The following is a 20,059-nucleotide window of genomic DNA, read 5'->3' as shown; positions in this document are numbered from 1 at the left end:
CTTCTCACACGGAGTAGCTCAACACACATCACCCAGGATGCTGGTGGAGCACCCTAAGCTCATACCCTATGCACATTCCACACTGCAGCATCGCCAAATGTGCTTTACCCAGTATCCAAAGCCCTTCATGATCCCGTTGCTGGTTAGTGCCAATTTTTGTTAACTGCAGCCATGTTACATACAGGCCTGGCAAAGGAAGGAGTGCTTGGGCAATTATTCGTCCCTGTCAGATCTGAAGCTGCTCTGAGATGGAGTTTAATTAAGCAGTGGGCATACTGCCCTAATTAGAAGGAGCTCCTGAGTGGGAGGCAGGGAATTGCAGGACCAACTGAAGTTCTTGGTACTGTTGCTTTACTGCTGAAAGGAGAGACGGTGAGTTCCCTAGTATCCCTTGGCACTGTGGTCTTTTTAAGACTCAAAACGGTTCGTTGCTTTCCTAAAGCGCTTCCATACTTCTCATCGCATCTGTGAGCCTGGATTTGCAGGCAACATGGGTCCTTTGATGAATGTATAATTAGCTCCAGCTATGCCCCCATATAAATGCTAACTGCTCTGAGATCTACCTTCATTTTCCCCCCCAAATTTATTTTAGTGGAGGGATTTCAGATGTAAATATTAAGCAGGGCTTTTTCTCTGCCCAAGCAGAGCGGTTACCCAATCATCAATATGATGTTCTACGTTTGCTTTCTACTTCTCTACAAACAGGAAAACAGAACAGAACTGAGCACTTACTGGGCTGAGCAACTACATTTTCCTGCCTTGTGAAAGGCAGCCTCGGTCAAGCCAGAACCCAAATCCACTGGAGCAATTGTGCAAATGCAAAACAATAACTTTCATTTCCCTGCCTTCCACTTTGTATCAGAAAAATTGGAAACTGTGTACAGTAGCTTGTGAATGAAAAACGTTGCCTAACTTAAGTACAGAGACAGCATCCCAAAGAATACTGACCTAAGAAATTGAGACTTGAGTTCTTTCTTCATCTCTATGACTGACAGCTGCTGTGACCTTCGGCAAGTCATCGCCCAGCAGAGGCCTCCAATTCCTTCTCTGAAACCTAATGTGTTAGCATTGGACATACACCACTAAACTAAGTGCTTTGCCAAGCCTGAAATTTGCAAAGAGCAAGTTAAGAAACGAGAGCTCTGGTGTGGAAGGGTCATGGGGCTCCATACCTCACACTCTGGATCTTGTTTTTCTGCAGAATCTATCATGCGTAGTGCTCCCTATATAAGCTTAGTGCAGCCAGGTTGTGGTGGCACACGCCTTTAATCTCAGCACTCGGAAGGCAGAATCAGGCGGATCTACAGGTTCCAGACCAGCCTGGTCTACAAAGTGAGTTTCAGGACAGGCTCCAAAGCTACAAAGAAAAGCCTTGTCTCAAATAAATAAATAAGCAAATAAATAAATAAGAGCTTAGTGAGCTGATGGATGTAACTACGAGTCTCCCTCCCAATCCCTGTTTGGTGTATGGTGTTGTCCTGCATCCCGAGTGTATATCTGTGCACCGCATTCATGAAGTGCCCCTGGAGGCCGGGAAAGGACATAAGTTGCTCAGGAACTGGAGTTACAGATGACTGTGCGCTGCCACGTGTAGGCTGAGCCTGGCACTACTGGAAGAGCTCTTAACCACTGAGCCATTACTCCAGCGGCAATGCTGTGTTTTAACACTTCCTTTCTCTCTCCTGGGCTCTTCCGAAACAAGACGGAAGCTGAAGCATACAGTGAATTCACGCAACAACTTGTTACGTGCTACCGTTGAAGCTTCGTTCTAGATGCCAATCTAGGCACCTAGACATTGCATTTCAGAAAGGCAGGTGTTTCTTTAACATCCACTCACAAGCCTCTGCCAAAAGCAACGGCGCCTGATAGCTGGCGTCTGTTGTCATTTGATTGTCTGACAGGGAGAGAGAACTTCCTGTTCAGGCAGGCTGTCTGGGGAAGCCGGGGTTGTGGGTAAGGAAAAGCTGAGGTGAGGACCAGTGAACTCCAGCACAACTTCATCATAACCAAGGGGAACAGAAAGGGGCTGTAAGCGTTAATGCTGCATCCGTGGTCAGGCTTCTCGGAACCACTGTCTGCTAGGCTGGGGAAACATCTCTGTAGTGATTGCTACAGACATGAGGACCTGAGTTTGATCCTTCAAACATACACTAAAACAGACACAAAAGCTACCAGTGGTGGCTCATGCTTACAATCCCAAAACTGGGGAGGCAGAGACAGGCAGATCCCTGGGACCCACTGGCCAGCCAGCCTGGCCTACTCATTGAGTACCAAAGCATTAAGAGACCCAAGATTGGGGCTGGGGAGAGGGCTCAGCAGTTAAGGGCACTGACTGTTCTTGCAGAGGATCTGGGTTCAATCCCCAGCACCCACATGACAGCTCATAACTGTCTGTAACTTCAGTTCCAGGAGATCCAACACCCTCACATAGACATACATGCAGGCAAAAACACCAATGCACATGAAATAAAAATAAATAAAATTTTAAAAAGACCAAAGATTGCCATATGCACACATAACCACACGAATGTGTTCATGTAAACATGCATATTCAGCCACACAAAAAATTAGTGGCTTCCTCAGATTGAGGTATTTTCAGTCATTGGTGTATTAATGGAAAGTAAGAAAGAAAACATCAAAAATCATTGTGTGGTCCAACTTTTGACTCAGCTTCACCTCTGACCAGTTCCATGAATCTGCTGAGCCTTATTAAAGATAATACTAACTCTGTGCCTGGGGCACGTGTGGAGAGGGCGGACAACCGTTATTGAAAAAGGGCCCAGAGCTCCTAGAAGGAGGAAGGACAGAGACTGCTGCTGACACAGATTCCTGATGAGGGCGTCTGCCTGATGGAGGTAGGAGCCCAGTCTCTTTAGGAAAGGGAGTGCGCCACTTCTACAGCCAGGATGGAAACTGGAGTCAGCTTCGGGTGGGTTCAGGAAGTGCACGGAGGCATGCGATACGTGAATTTCAGACACACTCTTATTTTTAACATTGTCTAAGATATGTCTGTGTTTTAGTCTAAGTGTATCATCTGTAAGAGCTGGCATTCTAAACCACCAACTTCCCAAGAGTTGGCTTTTCCAGAAGCCTGCCTGTACAAACCATAATAGTTTTGTTGAGCAAACGGCATAATTGGTTTTCTAAGATTAAAATATTTCACTTGTGTGAAAAGACTTCCTATGGAAGAAAAACTTAAAGGATAAGCCAATATTTCTGACCTTGGTAACACAAAACTATGGTTTTGAGGAAAATGTGGCTCCCCTTCCCATCAGACTTTGGTGTTAAATATCCTTCTACATAGACCATTCCAGGGTCTCCCAAATTTTGATTCTCTGAATTTCCTAAGGCATATATATCCAAAATCCTGGAGACCTTGGCTTAGAATCTAAAACCTAGGCATTCTTGTCAGTAGAAAGTAGGAAGCCATTGTTTTCAATGAGGCAAAATGTTATTATTTCTGCTAGGGATGAGTCAAGTATAATTCAACAGCTTAACTGGCTATGGTCACCCACACCTGTAATCCTAAACCTGGGAGAGCCTGAGGCAGAAAGGTCAGTGTTTCAAGGTCATCCTAGAGTATGTATTGAGACTGTGTGTGTGTGTTTATCTTCTTTGAGAATGAAACTAGAACAAAATTTGCATGCACCTGAATTTTTGCTGAATAGGAATAATAAAACTTATAGTTTGGGTATATCTGCATTATTACATATCCAGATTGAAAAAAAATATAGGGATTAAGAAGGTTCCTGAAGCAGATCTAAGTCTGAGTAGGCCAGCTTATTTAAACTCTCAGCCTCAGCTTCCTCACCTATGAAAATAGTCCAGAACCTAAGGAGTAGGATGGCTGAATGAATAAGAATAGTGCTGAAATGATGGCTCAAACACAAGCATCCAAAATAATAAGCAGGCTCAAAATAATACCTGTGCTCAACAGTGCTGGGCACAGATTCACTGCCGCCCAATTCCAGAGCCCACTCGGGTCACAGGGAGCAGACCCAGGAGGCAGCGTCTTAAACACTCCCCCAGGTGATCCTGACTGTTGGGAAACCACTAGTAAAGCATAGCCTCCCCCTGCACCTCCTCTGTACCTCCCCTGTATCTGTGCTGTAGCCCCAGGAGCACACACCCTGACTCTTTGGATTGCAACGGTTCCTTCTTCAAGCAGAGATCTCGGCCTGGCTTGAGCTCTAGAAAGGTCCACCAGCTAAAGTTACTTCCTCATTCACCTTGCCTTGAACTCTGATTTCTGAAGAGCACCAGATGGGGAGAATTCTGTCTGTAGAACCGGAACCACATTCTTGTGTCTTTCTTACTTACACTACTGGAAACACTGTGAGCAGAGAAGCTGTAGGGCCTAGAGATGCTCGGGAAGCTATGTCATCACAGAAGGAGATAACACATGTACCAAACACCCCGTTTTCCCGTCTTAAAGTCTACCAACATCCAGTGCATATGCATCTAATTTCACGGAGCCTTTTGCCATGGTAACTAGGTGCAGGTTATCTTTTCCCAACAGTTGCTTTCTTACCCATGCAGAGCTTAGTTGAGTCTCCAGAAAATAGGGAAAGATATGAAAGCAAGAGAGCAAGAGATTTAAAAAGAAGCCTGTACATGGAGATAGAAAATTCTTTTTGCTTTCTCTAAACATATTTACCTTTCATGTAGAAAGACATTTTTAAAGGCACCCTGCTGAATAATGTAAGTAAAAATAAACACAAAAGTTAAAAAAGAAAAAAAAACAGTAAGGAGAGCCTGGAGATATAGCTCAGTGGGGAATGTGCTTATTCTACAATCAGGACCTGAATTTCCATCCCTAGAACCCACAAAAAGCCAGACACAATAGCACTAATTTGAAATCCCAGCACTTGTCAAAATGGGAAGCAAAGAGAGGAGACTCTCTAGATGCTCACGGGCCCTCTGGCCTGGCATGCCCTACGGTAAATGACAGGAGACCCTGTCTCAAAGCGGAAGGCATGGACGTGAGTGAGTTTATCCTGTGACATCTCTAGTTACTGTGGCATCCACGCATCTACACTCACGTACATGAACACACCCACGATAAAGAGAGTAAGAAAACTGGGGTGGGAGGAAGGAAAGGAAGGGGCCACATTCGAGGTGTGGGAGCACACACCTGCTGTCCCTCCTGGTGCCAGGAGGAACAGGAGTTCAAGATCAGCTCTGGCAAGGTGAAGCCCAGGGTGATGCTGTCTCAGAAACCAAGAAAAATGGTTATTATTTGACATGTGATTTTTGATATACTGATACCCTATTGTTGATCCTCTCTTTAAGATAAAATTACAATTACTATGACAAAATGGATGGCTAGAAAATACCATTACAAAGTTTCTCGTTCAATATAGATTTGTCCGTTGTGTGCCAAATCCTATATTTCATACGCTATGGTGATAAAGCCTTTTGCATTAATGTTGTCCTTGTCCACTGACTCATTTTCATTTCCTGTTGCTGTGTTTAAGGACCCCAACAAAGGCAATTTAGGGCACTAAGGGTTTATTTCTACTCCAGTTTCAGGTAACAGTCCCTCATATTAGAGAAGTCACAGATACAGGAGTTGAGGAAGTTGGTCACATTTCTTCCACAACCAGAAACCCAGAGCAATACAAGCTAGTGCTCCACTCACTTCCTCTGCTCCTAGCACCATCCCCTGCCTAGGGAGTGGTACCGCCCATAGTGGGTGGGTCCTCCTATATCAACATATTCAGGATAGTCCAAAGGCCAGCCTAATCCAGAGAGTCCCCCCTTTGAGACTCTCTCACAATCTAGATGATTCTAGGTTGTATCAAGCTGACAGTTCCAAGTAGCCAATGTGTTCTCTAGCCCTAGCACAATTCAGAGCTTTGTGGCTGGCTGTATTTTACCATCCACGTAAATAATGTTTCTCATTATTATGGCAATGTCACTCTGACTTTTATTGGCCATCTTTCCTTCCCTTATGCAACCGTGTGCCATGGATAAGCCACCTCACTGCAGCTTCTAGTGAACAGAGTGCTAGCCCCTGGCAATCAGCTCCAACTCTGGATTGGGGTAAGCAGTAGGTTCACACTGAGTACAGTCTCTGAAATCTTTCATATGCTCCAGTTGATTCTCCCAGCCATAGGGTATTTCTAGAAAAAAGAAAATCCCCAATAGTTTTATATCCAATTCAGTTTAGATCTACTATCTCAATCTTTCCCATTAAGAGTAAATCAGGTCTCTGGGGGGAAAAGTCTTTATTTCCTTAAACAAAATTATCCTTATATTAGGGTTTGTCTTAGTTACTGTTCTATTGCTATTTAGAGACATCATAACCAAAGCAATTGTTACAAAAGGAAACACTTAACTAGGGCTTGAGTACAGTTTTAAAGGTTTAGTCCATTATCATCATGGTGGGGGGGATTGTTAATGCATCACAAAGAACCTCTCAACATAGTTACTGATTCAGAGTATGCAGAAAGAGTTGTGGGGTTTTTTTTGGCATTAATGTCAGAAATGTTTGTTTTCTTTAAAATTATGAAACACTTCACAAATTTGGGTGTTATCCTTGCACGGGGAGCTAATCTTCTCTGTATCATCCCAATTTCAGTACATGTGCTGCAGAAAGCAAGCACCAGAAAGAGTTGTTTTACATATTGAAACCGCAGAATTTCTACCAGATGATGCAGAATTGACTTTATTATTTATTCAGTTGCAAGACATAATCAGGGACAGGAATCATCCCATATGTATAACAGACATCTGATCCCATACAGGTCTGCCAGGCCCTCTACCACAAGGTAAAGATGAAATTGATCAACTATTGATAGGAAATGTGCTAAAGGCTTCAGAATTTCATAGAAACACCATGTCAATAGCAAAGGATTGAGAAAAGATTTTTCTATCACTTGGCAACAAGCCAAGGGCATTATAAGGAAATCTCCTGTTTGTCCTTAATGCAACCAAACTCAGGCTTTATTTGTACAAGCAAGATATCACCATAGGTAAGCAGCAGGCAGACAGACATACTGGAGCAGTGGCTGTGAGCTTTACATCCTGATCTGCAGGCATCAGACACATAGAGGAAGACACTGGGCCAGGAGTAGGCTTTTGAAACCTCAAAATCTATCTTTCCCTCTCCCCTCTCCCCCCCCCCCATGACATACCTCCTCCAATAAGGACATATCTATTCCAGCACGGCCACACCTCCTAATCCTTACCAAATAGTTCCTCTACTGGGGACTGAGCAGGTAAATATATAAGCATATGAAGGCTGTTCTCATTCAAACCACCACAAGGGTTCTGGCCTTAGTAATATAAATGTCAGTAAGAATCTTGAAATCTGTTCTTTCTTTTTTACTATCATTTTATTTTCTAATTGTTTAAAAGCAGGTTCTAAGGCCAGATATGGTGGTATAAATCCATATCCCCTGCACCTGTAATTGGAGACAGAAGGGCCTGGACTTCAAGGTCATCCTTGTTCACATAGCAAGTTGAGGTTAGAGCTGGGGCTGTAGCTCATTGGAAGAACACTGAGAATTTCTAGAGAAAGGAGAGGGAGAAAGAGAGGGAGGAAGTCAATGTGAGACAGCCCCCCTCTGTCTCTCTCTTCTTATCTGTCTTCTCTCTCCTCTCTCTCCCTTTCCTTCTCCCACTAAAACTTCCTTCCCATAAATAAAAACTTCCTATCCCATAGATAAAAATGATGTGCTGTTTATTCTCAGTATTTCCTCTCATTTTTTTGTAGTCTAGAGTGTTTTGCTGAACAAACAGTTTTCTTTTTTCTCTGGCACTTCTTGGTAAACAACCTAAGGCTGACAATGCTCTGTGACTTGAAGGTCAGCTAGCTGCAGCATATTTCACCTGGTGTAGAAGCACATGCCTACAAGCCCAGCTTTCTGGAGACAGAGACAGGAGGAACACAGCAAGTCTGAGACCATCTGGTCTACCCAGTAAAGTCCAGGCCAGCTAGGATGACATAGGGAGACCCTGTTTTAGAAAAGCAAAATGGCTTGGTGTGGTGGCTCATGGCTTTAATCCCAGCACTAAGGAGGCAGAGGCAGGCTGATCTCTGAGTTCCAGGACAGCCAGGCATATGTAGAGAAACTCTGTCTCAAGGACAAAAAGGCAAATCCTAAAATAGCATTTTAAAGCATTGCTGTGAAAAAACAAAAACACCATGAACAAGGCAACTTGTGAAAAGCGTATTTGGTCTTGTGGTTCCAAAGAGATAATGTCCATCATGGCAGGTGACTGTGGCAGCAGGAAGAGCTGCCTGAGTGACAAGCAGGACATAAAGAGAAAGAGAATTCTCCAAGTCCCCCAGTGACATATTTACTCCAGCAAAGCCACACCTCCTAAGCATCCCAAACATCTATACCAACTGGAGACCAACTATTTAAACATCTAAGCCTTTGGGGTACATTCTCATTTAAACCACTGCATGTAGCATATTTAAAGTTTCAAGAGACTCAAATTTCGTGTCCCAAAACACTCTGTAGATTTGAATATAATAAATCCCTCAAAGACCAAAGAATGTAATCACCCTTGTCTCCCCTAATGGGTACAGACCATTGGTCTACATTCTCACCAGGGTTGAATGATGCCTGGGCATCTATCTTTCAGAAAATTTTCTTTGAAAAGGTTTTGATATCATCGTGTTTTCAAATACCATCTTCAAGTTTTCTATGGTGATAGACAGCAATGCCTTCGCTTCTGTATGTGAGGAGTAAGTAGTCAGCCTACTGACTGTTCTTTAACCACTGAGACAGGCCAGTCTGAAGAGAAAGCAGAATTATATTGCTTAATGCTTTGGAGCTCTTGGATGAAAAATATTTTTAGATAGTGTGATTAATAATTCATGAGTGAAAAAACTTTGCCAAATTGAAAAATTCAATTTTTTTGCTTGTAAGTTATCTTTAATATTTTTGCCAGTGCCCCAAAGAAGCAGGAACACGGTGAATTCACTTTGGAGATTGGACATGAGGTCTGACTCATAGCATTCTAGATAATGCCTATCGCCTGGGCTCTGTTTTATCCAGTTTCATCTAGAAGCTAGGATCAATATGCATTAGTCCTTTGTTTTATTTTTCATCAAAAATATGTGTGTGGGGGGCATTTTGTCTGTGTCTATGTGTATATACTACATGTATACAGTGCCCACAGAAGTCAGAAGAGCGTATCAGATCCCCCTGGGACTGGATTTACAGATTGTTTTGAGCCACCATTTGGATGCTGTGAACTGAACCTGGTCCTCTGGAAGAGCAGCTCTTGACCACTGAGCTCTCTGGGCCCTACAGTAGCCCTTTAAAAGCACTATATTACATTGTTGACTTGGAGATGTGAGCACCTACACTTGACATCTTTTGTCTAATGATATAGAAGACAAAGAGATAGTTTGCCCTGAATTCTCTTTGAAGACAATGGAAATTAAGGATGAACCAAGGTCTCCTGCTTCCAAATATGAACCATGAGAAATAAGACTCTTCTTCTCCCATAAGCTTTATAAACCAACCTGACATTTCTTTCCTGGAGCCTGATGCTTCATAAACATGATTTTACAGTTCCTGAAAGCTGGAGCTTCTTGGCCTATCTGGGAGGAGCTCAGAATCATGGGGAGGCGGGACTATTTTAGCCTCATGTATAAATCACACATAACTCATCCCCTTGTGTGTGATGGTCAACCCTCCTTGTCATCTTGACAAGGTCTAGAAACAGGCTTCTGGTGGTATCTGTGAGGGATTGTTAGATTAGGTTACCTGTGGGGAAGACCCAGCCTAAACGCCAGGCTGAATACACAGAAAAATGTGACTAAGTCCCAGCATGCATCACTCTGCTTCCTGATCATAGAAATGATGCGACTTGAAGCTCTTGTGCTTCAAGCTGAGAGCTTTTCTCGGGGTGTTTTACCACAGCAACCAGACAGGTTGCTAATACATACCACGTGCATGTCCTTCAGAGAGGGCTTCTCTAGGCTTACAGTTTCAAGGGGGATGCAGTCCTTCCTGTGAGTGAAGATGTGATATCAGGTAGAGAAAGCATGGTGGCCTCCTGAGTGGCCACACTGTAGGGAAAAGGCACCAGTCAAAGAAAAACACCCTGAGCAGAGCCAAAGAAACACACTTTGGCCCTGCAATCAGAACCAAAGAAATGTACTCTGACCCTGAAACCAGTCTCAAAGAAACACATTTTGTCCCTGGAATCAGAGTCAGTGAAAGAAATGCACCCTGGCCCTAAAATTGGAGCCAAAGGGCTAAAAAGGATCAGAGAAAGAAATACACGTCGGCCCTGAAACCAGAGCCAAATCTGACCCTAATCCTGTGCAGAAAACCAACCAATCCTGGAGCAGAGCTCTAGCCAATCTGATCTCAGCATTAAAATCTGACCAATCCCCACCCTCGAAGCCCTATATAACCCCTGTGTCTGTTCCGCTTCTGTCTGTTCTCCCTACCAGGCTGTCTGTCCTCTGCCACTGTGGCAGAGGACAGCCACTTCCTGGATTCTTCCCTCCCAATAAACCCCTTGGATGAGCTTTGGGTGAAGATCTTCTTTTGTGGCAGCGGGGGAGCAGAGATGACCCTGGGCAGAGCAGAGAGAGCAGGGCTGTAACACTTTTGCTGGGGAAACCTTCCCTTGGCAGAGAGGAGTTGTTACACTCCTCTCTCCGCTCTCCACTCTCTACTCTCCGGGAGCAGTGCTGAACTGTTGCAACTTCACCCAAGAAACCTTCTGCAGAGCAAAACTGCTACACTGGGCGAACATCCCCAGCTGAAAGACCCTGTCCTGCCAGAGCGGAGCCAATACACTGGGGAAGCCCTTCCCTGAGGCAAGGCTGTAAGCTGCTAAGCTTACTACAACCTGTGGTAGTTCTTGGCTCCCGAGCTCCAGGACACCTTTCCATCTGAGCTGTGTAACACTCAGTATTCTGTGACTCCCGAGCTCCAGGATACCTATCCCATCCAATCCGTCCAAAATGCCTACACACACAGTGCCCATACTAAAAAAGCAGAAAGCAAACAGGAAGTGAGAGCCGGTATAAAACCTCAAGGCTCTCCCCCCGGGACCTACTTCCTCTGGTGAGGCTCCTGTTCTACAGGTTCAACAGCCTATCCAAATCACTACCAGCCGATCAAGTGTGCAGCCACATGGCCTCTATATAGGGAGCATTTTGCATCCAATCCACCACGGTGGTGATAGTAGTTTCTGTTTTGATTTTGAAAGAGAGAGTCTCATGTAAGGCAAGGAGTTCAGGCCTTGCCTGGGATTCACCACATAGCCAGTGATGACCCCAAACTCCAGAGTCTCCTAACTCCACCTCACGAGTACCATCAAGCCAGGCTAGTAGTTTCTATTTGTCAGTAATTAAACTGTTGTCTGTCCATTAACTCGAACGTTAATGTCTCTCCAGGCAACCGGACGTTCACTAGTCAGTTTGCTCTAAGTGAATGTTGTGGACTTTGTGACACATCCTAATGTGCTGTGACAACTGCTCTCCTGCCACTCTTTCTGTTTAAAGATCAGAATCGCCTAGATCACCTAGGCAGCCCAGTATCAAATGATTTTGAAATATCCATTGAGACAATTACCAAGTCTGCCTTCTGAATATGCTATGTAATAGATTATAGAGGTAAATTTTACTATGGATAAATTCAATCACAATCTATGTAATCATGCTTTGTTGTTTTAATGCATCGTTTGATCAAGTTTATAAGTGCTTTAATTAGAGTGCATGCATGAATAGTCATACCTGAGCCAACCTAAGGGCTGGATTGATAGTTTCAATGCCTTTCTGTCTCTCTGTGTTCTGATTGTCTGGGCCCCACATTAGTCTGCCTTGGATAGGAAGGTTATGTTCATTCCATAAAAAGTGTTCTTTTCTCTGACCTGGGATATTTAAATAGCACAAAACCACCAGTTTCTTGGAGGCTCAGATGAATCTCATTGTAACTGTGTAAGTTTGGTGCCCTTTTCAAAGCTATCTCTGTATTATTTATCCCTTTCAGTATGAGGAATCACCTCTAAACTCATTGGGCTGGAACGTCAGTAACTAGCCACCATCCCCCTAGCCCTGGCGTCTCATCTTAGCAGAGAATCAAGGCTAGAAGTGCCTGAGTCTGCGATCAGGTGTGGCGGGGTTGCAGCCATCTGAAGGCTTTATTGACTTCAAACCAGCTCACTAGCATGACTGGCAAGTGGACCAAGGCCCTCTGTTCCTCTTCTAGAGACCTCCTCATGTGGTTGCTGAGTAGTCCCACAGGCTATTGGCTGGCTCCCTCAGAGCAGGACAAAAGATGCAATGTCTTCTGCTGACCTAGTTTTAGAAGCCACACACTGTCTCCATTTTGTCTTAATCCTCTTGGTAGCACCAGGCTAGCCCTGAGGCTGCCCTGATTTGTAGAGTGGACTGTATGAGGCCATTCCTTCCCGAAGCAGGGGTTAATGGAGTCTGCCTATAGTTTGGATCTTTTCAGTTATTTCTTGGCGCTTAACTCTTGGTGAATCACTTTCACATGTGTTAAGGTTTAATCTCAAATGTCCCACAATCTCATGCTTTGAATATTTCGTTTCCAGCTGGTTGTGCTATTATGCAAGGTTTTTGAAGCCTTGGAAGGTATGCCTAGCTGTTGAAAGTAGATCCCTCAGAGTGGGTTCTTGGGGGGTCTGTTATCTCTGGCAATTTCCTGGCTCAGTCTCTGTGCTCCCAGGTCTACATGAACAGTTAGCCTCTCCACATGCTTTTGTAGCCATGATCTGCAGGCCTGCCTGCGGCGTTGCCTCCTGCCATGATGATCGTGGACTGACCCTCTGAAACTGTAAGCCAGGCCCCAGTTACGTGTTTTGTTTTTAAACAAGTTGCCCTTGGTCGTGGTATCTCTTTACAGCATTAAAATACCAACTAGGACAGTATGATAGACAGCAAATATTACTTGATTTTCTAGAGTTGAACTGTGTGTACAAAAATCCTTTGTGGTTATGAATTGCTGTTGCAATCTTCTAATTTATAGTTACTCAGTATTGAGAGTGCAATGGTTAGTTGAATTTGTCAACTGAATAGATTAGGCTGTCCTGGGGGCGTGCATGTGGGGGGTGTACCTTGGTTATTTTCTTTGAAGTGGGAATACCAGCCCACTGTGGGTGGCACCATTTCCTCAGGAGGGCATCCTGGGTTGTATTTGAATGGAGAGAGAACACTGAGCATTAATATACATGCCTTCATTTACTCTGCTCTTGACTGTGTCTGTGGCATGAGCAGCTGCTTCAAGTCCTGCCCACTTTTGGTCTCCCTGCTATGATAGACCGTAACCCAGAACCATAAGCTAAAATAAACCCCTTTGCTCTAAGTTGCTTTTGTCATGACATTATCTCATAGCAAGAGGAAATGAAACTAATTCATTTAAAATTAGCTTACAGCTTCCTTATCTCTTATAGACACTGTGAGATATGTATTTTATATTGCCTTCATAAAAATAATTTGAAGTGCAAGTTAGATAGCTGAGTGTTCCGGCAGCCAAGGCTGGCACCCTGAGTTCAATCCCTGGAACCCACATGGAAGAAAGAGAGAACCAGCTCTTCAAAGTTGTCATCTGACATCCACACAAGCAGAGAGCTTTCAGGGTGCTTAACACAAAGAGGTTCTGGGCAGAGCAGCATGTCTGTCCGTGAGGTTGGTGCCTTCAGAGTCGCTACCTGGGCTCTGGCTGACCTAACAAGCTAGGCTCAGCCACCCCCTACTCAACACCCCATAAAGAGACAATTGATATTGAGAAGCAGAGAAGGGGAAGAGGAACAACAAGGAGGCCATGTCACACCCCCCAAGTCCACCTTCCCGGTCCTGACACAGGTTAGGTTTAAACAGAAGGCAAGAAATATCCAGAACCTAGAGAGTCTTGGTCAAGGCAATCCCATAGTCATTGTGGCTCCAGTCTGTCCTGCAAGGTTTCCTGGGAAATGGTCAGAACTGTGTGTAATGTATTCCTTTTTAAAACACTTTTTTTTATTTATTACTATTATCGTGTGTATGCCACAGCACATTGTGGAGGTCAGAGGACAACTTCAAGGAGTCATCTCTCTCCTTCCATCTCTACATGAGTTCCAGGATTTGAACTCAGGTTATAGCTGTTTTTGCCCAGGACCTTTGCTCGCCTGCTGACCCATCTCACTGACCCAGGGAAATCTGTTCCTAAGAGATGAGATCCTCCTGTGACTGGCACCAAGACAGCAATCTTTTCTTTCTAGCATGGATCCACTTAGGAAACTCCAATTTCTTGAAGTCCATCGTTTCAATAGTCTGCTAGGCAAAGGGAAAGGCATGATGTCTCTTTCTTTGAGTATCTTTGCTTTTGCTATGACATTTACACCTGGAGAGGCCCATGAAAGCTCCAAGCTCTTGCCTCAAACGTGCATCTGACTCTTCCTGAGTTGTATATTTTTTAATGGCAAACTCCAAACAGGTAACCTTGGTTGTGTGACTTCTGTGAACCATTCTAGCAAATATGAACACTGGAGGGAAGACCACAGGAATTTCAGGTTATTGCTGGAGAGTCAAAAGCACTGGTGCTATAACTTGGATTTGGCCTTTGAAGTGGGGGCAATTTAGTTAGACCAGCCCCTTAATCTGTGGGGTCCAGGCTATACTCAGGTAGGTATTATTATTGTTGGGGTTCTCTCACTTCTTGTCTTCTTGAAAGAGAGATTTCAGTCAAGAGACACCGACAGTTGGAATAGAAGTTTATTTAGCAAATCTAGACAGAGCCAGTACTCCAAAGAAAGTTTGGAGTGGATTGCCTCAAGGCAAAGAACAGCCACAGTAGTTCTGTGTTGGGGATTTTATTTTATTTTTCCTCAAGATTTATTTTTAGGTGTGTGCTTGTACACGTGCGTGTACCAAATAAGGCCTACAGGAAAGCGTTGGATTCCCTGAAGCTGGAGTTATAGGCAGTTGTGGACTGCCCTACTTCTGGGAGCCAAACTTAGTCCTTAGGAGAAACAGCAAGTGTTCTTAAGTGGGGAGCCATCTCCCCAGCCCTGAGTCATGAATTTTAAAGAAGATATGAATATTCATGAGGCAGATGGCATATTCATGAGATAGAGTATCTCCTATCTCAAATCATGGTGAGCCATGCCTCCTTTTAGGTATTTCTTTCCACAATCTCCATAAAACAGAAGGCTACTGAGCAACAGTGCACATGGCACATGGCCCTATGACACCAGGTCTTCCGTGGGTACAGACTCTTCATTAGTGTACATGGTGGCCGTTTAGCCCCAAATAAACACACAAAGACGTATATCAATTTGCAAACTGTTTGGCCAATAGCTTAAGCTTCTTATTGGCTATCTCTGTCTTATTAACCCATTTCTATTAATCTATGCATTGCCACGAGGCTGTGGCTTACCCCTAATCCGGCATGTTACTCCTTCGGCAGCACAGTGTCTCTCTCCCTGGCCTCTCTCTGCCTTCCTCTCCCGCTGCCTTGTCCTGGTCTGGTAGCCCCGCCTATGCTTCCTGCCAGGCTTCCGACCAATCAGTGTTTTATTCATCAACCAGTAAAGAGAAACATATATACAAAAGAACATCCCCATCATGCCTCAGTTTCCAATGTAAACGAAACATCCTAAATGTAGCTTCAAGTGTGTTTAACTGTAAAGGGGCTTTGTGGCTGCCAGGGATCCCAGCTACTGTTTTCCCCGGGTATGTGTATCTAACTAACTCCTTGCCTACCCAGGACTGGTTTCGGAAGTGAATTTGGAGACCTAGAGTAGGATAACTGCTTGGAGTGGGCGCCCTGAGGTTTGCACATTTGGCATCAGAACCCAACTGCTGCTAAGTATTGAAGAGTCAAATACGGGAGAGGGGAGTTGCATTTGGCTGGGAAATGCCGCCGAACATCGCCGCAGGCTAGAGCTTGCCGCGATCCAAGTGTGGGGCCTGTACATTTCTGCTGATGACCGCGCTGTCTTTGCAGTGTCTAGCTAGAGAGACAGCATCACTGATGGCGTCGCTTCTGGGAAGGTCTTGGCTGAAGAGGGAAACAACACAAATGTTTATCCATGGAAATTTCCTCTGTTTCCAAGGAGCACAATGAATAGTGCTACTTCATTCCACTTTAAAACTTTCCTTGGGAATATCTGGCAACCTGCCTTCTGGCTTAAACTTATTCTGCATTATAAAAATTAGAACCTGCCACAGAACTCAGCATGAATCAGAGCCAAGGCAAAGAAGGAAGCCGGTTAGACCTTCTGAAGGCAAGAATCTGGCTAAAAGAAAATTAGATAAATTATTGAGTGATCTGCATTTTGCATATGCTAATACTGGGTAAGTATGACACATCCTTGTATTACCACCATTTGAGAGCTATAAATAGAGAAACTCTTTTCAAACCACCTCCAAAGGTACACTTCCTTCAGATTAATAAGTTAGCAAAGCATTTACTTCAAATGAGGTAAGAAACCAGAACTTAGCCTGGAAAATGATTTCAGTACCGACTAACGTCACCATTATATTTTTAACCTATGTGATAGATCATAATAGAAACATTTTCAAATTCTAAAATGACTAATTTCTTGCTTAAGGGAAACTGATTTAAAATTATGTCTAATATTATGATCACTGACTTTAATGTAAAATTGGGGGGAAATTTTTATTGAGTATATATTCAGGAGAAAATATTGCTTCACGATTCTGTGGGTAGAACTTCTGAAGTGCAGTTTATTGTTTCATTTTGAATTAATGCTATGAATGAAGAGACCTAAGGAATCTTTAGATGGTAGCATAGGAACTATGTAATACTGGTTTTTAGCCCTGTAGGTATCCAGGCAGGGTTGTTTGAGCATTCAGTGCACATGTCACAGTTAAAGGATGCTCACAGTAGCTGATACTGTTTACTTATTCTGGAATTCTGGCACAGCTGACTGTCATTGGTATTACCGCTTGTGAGCACCAGTTACTCTTGAGATCATCACTGTCGTATCTGTGAATCCATCTAAGCGGATGCATGTCTCACTGACTCTTACGTCCATGACATAGAGTCCAAGAATCTTGAGTGGTGTCACAGATTCATTAAATTAAAAGTATATGTGCAAATTAAGTTTCCCTGTGTTCAAAGAACCACATAATTTGGTTTACAAGTATGTGTGTCGTGCTCTACTCAAAGCCTTCCCACAAAGTCTTTCAGGACGGGAGCCTACTCTACTTCCGATTCTCTGCTGTGTCCTTTCTACTCAGCTTCCTTTTACACAAACACAAGACGCTCAACCACGCCTCAACAGCACATTTTGCCCCAAAGACTCTTCCTTTTCTCAATGTGATTTTGTTTTATCCTTCAGAGCTTAATTGAATTCTTAAGACATGTAATTAGTCTTCCTGACTACCATCTAGATAGACCCCCAACCCAACAACGGCTGCTGTTTGTTCTTTACACCTTCTTTTTTGTTTTTGCTTTTTGAAACAGGGTTTCTCTGTGAAATTGTCCTGGCTATCCTGGAACTCACTCTGTAGACCGGGCTGGGCTTGAACTCGCAGAGATCCACCTGCCTCTGCCTCCCAATATCTGGGATTAAAGGCTATTTTTCTTCACATCTTTACACCTCTGTCTCTGTCGCTATTCCCTCATCCTACTGTAGAGCCCACAATGCGTCTTTAACAGATGACCAAGCAACAAGTTGGTATAGTCTCTCATCATATCCATCGCACAAGTTGACGTTAGTGTGTCTAGGCACACAAAAAGACAACTATACCAAATTTAAGCTAAATATCTGTGCATAATTTAACCCCAAAAATTCACTCACAGAAGAAAAGTTAAAAAGCTAAATATTTATGGAAATACAGAAAGTAAATGTGCACAGGGGACAGTCTCCTTGAACAAGGAATATCTCAACCTTGTCCCTAAAGAGAGTGAATTATTCTTCATAAGTGATTGTTTGATGTGCATCATGTCTTATTTTCTATGTGCAGTTTCCCATATGTCTGGGTAGTTTAGTTATCCTCTTTTTTATATTAATTTACAAAACACTGTTCACCTCAATAGGAGATGGTAACAAATATAGTTTTAAATAGCAATTAATGTCACAAAACCCAGGCAATCAACATTACTTTTATCAGTTAATTTCCTGATTTTTTGGCATATACTTCTACTTGTATGCCATTTGAGGGTCTTTGTAACATAATGATTTTGCTTATGGCTTCCTACAGAAAATTAGCAACTTAATTCAGTCTTGCTTCCAGAATGTTCCTCCAGTTCTACCTAATTCCTTTCAGTTTGGTTCAGTATAATCCCTGACAGAAAGATCTAAAGGAGGAATGAATCACCCAGCTCATGGCCAATGGGATGTAGCCCTCCATAGTCTGGAAGGTACGGAGGCCAGAGTGTCTTGCAGCTGTGGTGGCAGGAGCGGTGGCCCTGACAACAGGTGGAAGCGGCTTGTCGAATGGCATTGATCAAGAAACAGAAAGCTTAGCTGGAAGTGTAAGTGGCCTACAAGCCTCAAGGCCCCACCTTTTGGCCCTAAATATGCCAGCCAGCCTTCCCCACCAAGTCCAAAAGATTTCATAATCTTCTAAATCAATGCCACCATCTGGGGACCAAATGTTCACCCATGAAGCCTGTGAGGACCGTTTCACATTCAATCCATGCCGGCTGCTTGAAGGTCTTCTTACTCCGAGAGACCTCTGGCTTTGCACGCTTGTCACCATACTTCCAAGTCAGCCCAGTGAGAGAGGAGTTCAGGAGACACTTACAGAAGATCAGCTAATGATGACATACCTGCATAAAACTGATGAGACCCACAGATGTGCACTCACGAGCGTGCCCTGCCACCTCAGCTCTGAGATGTCCGAGGCCCTGTCAGGGAACACACCAGGCAGGAGAAATGTGACTGAGGGCAAGGTGGGGAAGAAAGAGATACAGGAAGTAACTACCTCCATTAAAACATCCAATTGTTGCCAGTTTCCCAGAATCTGAATGGCCACCTGAATACATTGGCAGGGCCCAGAGTGAGGAAGGCCTCCAGAGCTGAGAACTGCTTCTTAACTGAGATTTTCCTCAAGGAAATGAGAATGACAACAGCAAAGGGCAAAGGAGGCAGTCAAACTTTGACGATCTGTTTTTATTGTTAAGCAAACAGCCTTTTCTTATTCATACTAGATAAAAAAAAAACCTCAATAACTTGTAGGCAAGTATAGGAAAAAGCTGAGTAAATGAAAAGAACATTGCTTTACCCGTAAATACTCGTTCTTTTCTTAGGTGTGCGTGCGTGCATGCGTGTGTGTGAAAAAGATGAATGAAACCAAGTAATCATGATAAAAATACAGTATTTTGCTGGATGGTAGTGGTACATGCCTTTAATCCCAGCACTGGGGAAGCAGAGACAGTGAGTTCGAGGCCATCCTGGTCTACAAAGTGAGTTACAGGACAGCTAGGGCTGTTACACAGAGAAATCCTGTTTCCAAAAACGAACAAACAAACACAGCATTCTGGCTATGCTGACCTGCAGGTGTCTCTGTGGTGCGTGCAGCTGGCCTGCAAGTGTGCCCCCTTTAGTATTAGCCCCCTCTTGCTACAGTCGTCCGCCCACACAATTCCATAAACACGGTCATTACAGCCCACTGTACTTCTGGCTCTTGCTTGACTCCATGATCTGTATACTTCAGGTGTCTGTGTTTGACCAGCAGGCCCATTTTCACAGTTGCGAAGAGAGCACGAGAGAGAGTTTATAGAGAGAGGCCAAGGCTGGTGCTGCAGATACACTCACAGGATGTGGAAAGACTGTAGGAACGGAGGCACCAGATGACAACACTGAATGTATCCTCTATTTCTCAGGATATAATCCCCAATGAGGAAGTCAGAGCTTATAAAACAATGTAGATATCATAGAAAGCATAGGACTCATAGGAACTTGTCCTTCTGAGTCTGGCCTATTTTGCTTGATATGATGAGTTCCAGTTCTGTCCATGTTTGCACAACTATATAACTTTTCAATGTTATGAAAACAGCTCTGTGTGTGCCTCATGATGCTTTATAAGGGCTGATGGTATAGCGTTGATGGTAAAGCACTTGCCTAACGTGTATGAGGCCCTGAGTTTTGTCCACAA

At 43.8% G+C, this 20,059-nt stretch overlaps 1 non-coding gene across 1 annotated transcript; it reads right to left on the bottom strand.

Moving 5' to 3' along the window:
- Window positions 1-6,504: 6,504 nt before the first annotated feature.
- LOC121143425 lies at window positions 6,505-6,608 on the bottom strand. Its single transcript, XR_005880614.1, has one exon. It is a non-coding gene; the product is annotated as a U6 spliceosomal RNA (small nuclear RNA).
- Window positions 6,609-20,059: the final 13,451 nt, after the last annotated feature.

Source organism: Mesocricetus auratus, unplaced genomic scaffold, assembly GCF_017639785.1.
Source record: "Mesocricetus auratus isolate SY011 unplaced genomic scaffold, BCM_Maur_2.0 Super-Scaffold_100011, whole genome shotgun sequence".
NCBI classification, from domain to species: domain Eukaryota; kingdom Metazoa; phylum Chordata; class Mammalia; order Rodentia; family Cricetidae; genus Mesocricetus; species Mesocricetus auratus.
This window is presented reverse-complemented; position numbering and strand designations above follow the sequence as displayed.